At 51.7% G+C, this 4,920-nt stretch overlaps 14 non-coding genes across 14 annotated transcripts; all 14 read left to right on the forward strand.

The window, feature by feature from the left end:
- Positions 1-217: 217 nt before the first annotated feature.
- On the forward strand, positions 218-335 carry LOC125838483 (5S ribosomal RNA). Its single transcript, XR_007443572.1, has one exon. It is a non-coding gene; the product is annotated as a 5S ribosomal RNA (ribosomal RNA).
- Positions 336-547: 212 nt separating this feature from the next.
- On the forward strand, positions 548-665 carry LOC125838484 (5S ribosomal RNA). Its single transcript, XR_007443573.1, has one exon. It is a non-coding gene; the product is annotated as a 5S ribosomal RNA (ribosomal RNA).
- A 214-nt stretch (positions 666-879) lies between these two features.
- On the forward strand, positions 880-998 carry LOC125838476 (5S ribosomal RNA). The gene has a single exon (XR_007443566.1). It is a non-coding gene; the product is annotated as a 5S ribosomal RNA (ribosomal RNA).
- Positions 999-1,211: 213 nt separating this feature from the next.
- Positions 1,212-1,329, forward strand: LOC125838485 (5S ribosomal RNA). The gene has a single exon (XR_007443574.1). It is a non-coding gene; the product is annotated as a 5S ribosomal RNA (ribosomal RNA).
- A 214-nt stretch (positions 1,330-1,543) lies between these two features.
- Positions 1,544-1,662, forward strand: LOC125838487 (5S ribosomal RNA). The gene has a single exon (XR_007443576.1). It is a non-coding gene; the product is annotated as a 5S ribosomal RNA (ribosomal RNA).
- A 214-nt stretch (positions 1,663-1,876) lies between these two features.
- LOC125838488 (5S ribosomal RNA) lies at positions 1,877-1,995 on the forward strand. The gene has a single exon (XR_007443577.1). It is a non-coding gene; the product is annotated as a 5S ribosomal RNA (ribosomal RNA).
- Positions 1,996-2,208: 213 nt separating this feature from the next.
- LOC125838489 (5S ribosomal RNA) lies at positions 2,209-2,327 on the forward strand. The gene has a single exon (XR_007443578.1). It is a non-coding gene; the product is annotated as a 5S ribosomal RNA (ribosomal RNA).
- A 213-nt stretch (positions 2,328-2,540) lies between these two features.
- Positions 2,541-2,659, forward strand: LOC125838482 (5S ribosomal RNA). Its single transcript, XR_007443571.1, has one exon. It is a non-coding gene; the product is annotated as a 5S ribosomal RNA (ribosomal RNA).
- Positions 2,660-2,871: 212 nt separating this feature from the next.
- On the forward strand, positions 2,872-2,990 carry LOC125838490 (5S ribosomal RNA). The gene has a single exon (XR_007443579.1). It is a non-coding gene; the product is annotated as a 5S ribosomal RNA (ribosomal RNA).
- A 211-nt stretch (positions 2,991-3,201) lies between these two features.
- On the forward strand, positions 3,202-3,320 carry LOC125838477 (5S ribosomal RNA). The gene has a single exon (XR_007443567.1). It is a non-coding gene; the product is annotated as a 5S ribosomal RNA (ribosomal RNA).
- Positions 3,321-3,530: 210 nt separating this feature from the next.
- Positions 3,531-3,649, forward strand: LOC125838478 (5S ribosomal RNA). Its single transcript, XR_007443568.1, has one exon. It is a non-coding gene; the product is annotated as a 5S ribosomal RNA (ribosomal RNA).
- A 214-nt stretch (positions 3,650-3,863) lies between these two features.
- LOC125838479 (5S ribosomal RNA) lies at positions 3,864-3,982 on the forward strand. Its single transcript, XR_007443569.1, has one exon. It is a non-coding gene; the product is annotated as a 5S ribosomal RNA (ribosomal RNA).
- A 214-nt stretch (positions 3,983-4,196) lies between these two features.
- On the forward strand, positions 4,197-4,315 carry LOC125838480 (5S ribosomal RNA). The gene has a single exon (XR_007443570.1). It is a non-coding gene; the product is annotated as a 5S ribosomal RNA (ribosomal RNA).
- Positions 4,316-4,527: 212 nt separating this feature from the next.
- LOC125838486 (5S ribosomal RNA) lies at positions 4,528-4,646 on the forward strand. Its single transcript, XR_007443575.1, has one exon. It is a non-coding gene; the product is annotated as a 5S ribosomal RNA (ribosomal RNA).
- Positions 4,647-4,920: the final 274 nt, after the last annotated feature.

The raw sequence follows: 4,920 nt of genomic DNA on the forward strand, positions 1-4,920 counted from the left end.
TTTTTTGCTCGGGGTCGAAATTTGGTCGTGTAATTGAAAAAAATATTATTATTTATTTTTTGGCAGGAACGACGTCGTTAGGACAGGTGATGGGGCGTTGAGGATGGCGTGACGGGCGCGTCATGCGTCGGTGCGCGTGGAGGCTAGGTCGGTGGGGGCAGGCTAGGGCGTTGGGAGGAAGGAGGTGTTTAATAGAATTTAGAGTGCTATGAATGATGGATGCGATCATACCAGCACTAACGCACCGGATCCCATCAGAACTCCGAAGTTAAGCGTGCTTGGGCGAGAGTAGTACTAGGATGGGTGACCCCTGGGAAGTCCTCGTGTTGCATCCCTCTTTTTGTCGAAATTTGGTCGTGTAATTGAAAAAATATTATTATTTTTTTTTGCAGGAACGACGTCGTTAGGACAGGTGATGGGGGCGTTGAGGATGGGCGTGACGGGCGGCGTCATGCGTCGGTGCGCGTGGAGGCTAGGTCGGTGGGGGGCAGGCTAGGGCGTTGGGAGGAAGGAGGTGTTTAATAGAATTTAGAGTGCTATGAATGATGGATGCGATCATACCAGCACTAACGCACCGGATCCCATCAGAACTCCGAAGTTAAGCGTGCTTGGGCGAGAGTAGTACTAGGATGGGTGACCCCTGGGAAGTCCTCGTGTTGCATCCCTCCTTTTTGTCGAAATTTGGTCGTGTAATTGAAAAAATATTATTATTTATTTTTTGCAGGAACGACGTCGTTAGGACAGGTGATGGGGGCGTTGAGGATGGGCGTGACGGGCGGCGTCATGCGTCGGTGCGCGTGGAGGCTAGGTCGGTGGGGGGCAGGCTAGGGCGTTGGGAGGAAGGAGGTGTTTAATAGAATTTAGAGTGCTATGAATGATGGATGCGATCATACCAGCACTAACGCACCGGATCCCATCAGAACTCCGAAGTTAAGCGTGCTTGGGCGAGAGTAGTACTAGGATGGGTGACCCCCTGGGAAGTCCTCGTGTTGCATCCCTCTTTTTGTCGAAATTTGGTCGTGTAATTGAAAAAATATTATTATTTATTTTTTGCAGGAACGACGTCGTTAGGACAGGTGATGGGGGCGTTGAGGATGGGCGTGACGGGCGGCGTCATGCGTCGGTGCGCGTGGAGGCTAGGTCGGTGGGGGGCAGGCTAGGGCGTTGGGAGGAAGGAGGTGTTTAATAGAATTTAGAGTGCTATGAATGATGGATGCGATCATACCAGCACTAACGCACCGGATCCCATCAGAACTCCGAAGTTAAGCGTGCTTGGGCGAGAGTAGTACTAGGATGGGTGACCCCTGGGAAGTCCTCGTGTTGCATCCCTCCTTTTTGTCGAAATTTGGTCGTGTAATTGAAAAAATATTATTATTTATTTTTTGCAGGAACGACGTCGTTAGGACAGGTGATGGGGGCGTTGAGGATGGGCGTGACGGGCGACGTCATGCGTCGGTGCGCGTGGAGGCTAGGTCGGTGGGGGGCAGGCTAGGGCGTTGGGAGGAAGGAGGTGTTTAATAGAATTTAGAGTGCTATGAATGATGGATGCGATCATACCAGCACTAACGCACCGGATCCCATCAGAACTCCGAAGTTAAGCGTGCTTGGGCGAGAGTAGTACTAGGATGGGTGACCCCCTGGGAAGTCCTCGTGTTGCATCCCTCCTTTTTGTCGAAATTTGGTCGTGTAATTGAAAAAATATTATTATTTATTTTTTGCAGGAACGACGTCGTTAGGACAGGTGATGGGGGCGTTGAGGATGGGCGTGACGGGCGGCGTCATGCGTCGGTGCGCGTGGAGGCTAGGTCGGTGGGGGGCAGGCTAGGGCGTTGGGAGGAAGGAGGTGTTTAATAGAATTTAGAGTGCTATGAATGATGGATGCGATCATACCAGCACTAACGCACCGGATCCCATCAGAACTCCGAAGTTAAGCGTGCTTGGGCGAGAGTAGTACTAGGATGGGTGACCCCCTGGGAAGTCCTCGTGTTGCATCCCTCCTTTTTGTCGAAATTTGGTCGTGTAATTGAAAAAATATTATTATTTATTTTTTGCAGGAACGACGTCGTTAGGACAGGTGATGGGGCGTTGAGGATGGGCGTGACGGGCGGCGTCATGCGTCGGTGCGCGTGGAGGCTAGGTCGGTGGGGGGCAGGCTAGGGCGTTGGGAGGAAGGAGGTGTTTAATAGAATTTAGAGTGCTATGAATGATGGATGCGATCATACCAGCACTAACGCACCGGATCCCATCAGAACTCCGAAGTTAAGCGTGCTTGGGCGAGAGTAGTACTAGGATGGGTGACCCCCTGGGAAGTCCTCGTGTTGCATCCCTCCTTTTTGTCGAAATTTGGTCGTGTAATTGAAAAAATATTATTATTTTTTTTTGCATGAACGACGTCGTTAGGACAGGTGATGGGGGCGTTGAGGATGGGCGTGACGGGCGGCGTCATGCGTCGGTGCGCGTGGAGGCTAGGTCGGTGGGGGGCAGGCTAGGGCGTTGGGAGGAAGGAGGTGTTTAATAGAATTTAGAGTGCTATGAATGATGGATGCGATCATACCAGCACTAACGCACCGGATCCCATCAGAACTCCGAAGTTAAGCGTGCTTGGGCGAGAGTAGTACTAGGATGGGTGACCCCCTGGGAAGTCCTCGTGTTGCATCCTCCTTTTTGTCGAAATTTGGTCGTGTAATTGAAAAAATATTATTATTTTTTTTTGCAGGAACGACGTCGTTAGGACAGGTGATGGGGGCGTTGAGGATGGGCGTGACGGGCGGCGTCATGCGTCGGTGCGCGTGGAGGCTAGGTCGGTGGGGGGCAGGCTAGGGCGTTGGGAGGAAGGAGGTGTTTAATAGAATTTAGAGTGCTATGAATGATGGATGCGATCATACCAGCACTAACGCACCGGATCCCATCAGAACTCCGAAGTTAAGCGTGCTTGGGCGAGAGTAGTACTAGGATGGGTGACCCCCTGGGAAGTCCTCGTGTTGCATCCCTCTTTTTGTCGAAATTTGGTCGTGTAATTGAAAAAATATTATTATTTATTTTTTGCAGGAACGACGTCGTTAGGACAGGTGATGGGGCGTTGAGGATGGGCGTGACGGGCGGCGTCATGCGTCGGTGCGCGTGGAGGCTAGGTCGGTGGGGGCAGGCTAGGGCGTTGGGAGGAAGGAGGTGTTTAATAGAATTTAGAGTGCTATGAATGATGGATGCGATCATACCAGCACTAACGCACCGGATCCCATCAGAACTCCGAAGTTAAGCGTGCTTGGGCGAGAGTAGTACTAGGATGGGTGACCCCCTGGGAAGTCCTCGTGTTGCATCCCTCCTTTTTGTCGAAATTTGGTCGTGTAATTGAAAAAAATATTATTATTATTTTTTGCAGGAACGACGTCGTTAGACAGGTGATGGGGGCGTTGAGGATGGGCGTGACGGCGCGTCATGCGTCGGTGCGCGTGGAGGCTAGGTCGGTGGGGGCAGGCTAGGGCGTTGGGAGGAAGGAGGTGTTTAATAGAATTTAGAGTGCTATGAATGATGGATGCGATCATACCAGCACTAACGCACCGGATCCCATCAGAACTCCGAAGTTAAGCGTGCTTGGGCGAGAGTAGTACTAGGATGGGTGACCCCCTGGGAAGTCCTCGTGTTGCATCCCTCCTTTTTGTCGAAATTTGGTCGTGTAATTGAAAAAATATTATTATTTATTTTTTGCAGGAACGACGTCGTTAGGACAGGTGATGGGGGCGTTGAGGATGGGCGTGACGGGCGACGTCATGCGTCGGTGCGCGTGGAGGCTAGGTCGGTGGGGGGCAGGCTAGGGCGTTGGGAGGAAGGAGGTGTTTAATAGAATTTAGAGTGCTATGAATGATGGATGCGATCATACCAGCACTAACGCACCGGATCCCATCAGAACTCCGAAGTTAAGCGTGCTTGGGCGAGAGTAGTACTAGGATGGGTGACCCCCTGGGAAGTCCTCGTGTTGCATCCCTCCTTTTTGTCGAAATTTGGTCGTGTAATTGAAAAAATATTATTATTTGTTTTTTGCATGAACGACGTCGTTAGGACAGGTGATGGGGGCGTTGAGGATGGGCGTGACGGGCGGCGTCATGCGTCGGTGCGCGTGGAGGCTAGGTCGGTGGGGGGCAGGCTAGGGCGTTGGGAGGAAGGAGGTGTTTAATAGAATTTAGAGTGCTATGAATGATGGATGCGATCATACCAGCACTAACGCACCGGATCCCATCAGAACTCCGAAGTTAAGCGTGCTTGGGCGAGAGTAGTACTAGGATGGGTGACCCCCTGGGAAGTCCTCGTGTTGCATCCCTCCTTTTTGTCGAAATTTGGTCGTGTAATTGAAAAAATATTATTATTTATTTTTTGCAGGAACGACGTCGTTAGGACAGGTGATGGGGGCGTTGAGGTGGGCGTGACGGGCGGCGTCATGCGTCGGTGCGCGTGGAGGCTAGGTCGGTGGGGGGGGCTAGGGCGTTGGGAAGGAAGGAGGTGTTTAATAGAATTTAGAGTGCTATGAATGATGGATGCGATCATACCAGCACTAACGCACCGGATCCCATCAGAACTCCGAAGTTAAGCGGTGCTTGGGCGAGAGTAGTACTAGGATGGGTGACCCCCTGGGAAGTCCTGTGTTGCATCCCTCTTTTTTGTCGAAATTTGGTCGTGTAATTGAAAAAATATTATTATTTTTTTTTGCAGGAACGACGTCGTTAGGACAGGTGATGGGGGCGTTGAGGATGGGCGTGACGGGCGGCGTCATGCGTCGGTGCGCGTGGAGGCTAGGTCGGTGGGGGGCAGGCTAGGGCGTTGGGAGGAAGGAGGTGTTTAATAGAATTTAGAGTGCTATGAATGATGGATGCGATCATACCAGCACTAACGCACCGGATCCCATCAGAACTCCGAAGTTAAGCGTGC

The sequence above is a fragment of the Solanum verrucosum genome, unplaced genomic scaffold (genome assembly GCF_900185275.1).
Source record: "Solanum verrucosum unplaced genomic scaffold, falcon-dt-bn FXZP01001161.1, whole genome shotgun sequence".
NCBI lineage: Eukaryota > Viridiplantae > Streptophyta > Magnoliopsida > Solanales > Solanaceae > Solanum > Solanum verrucosum.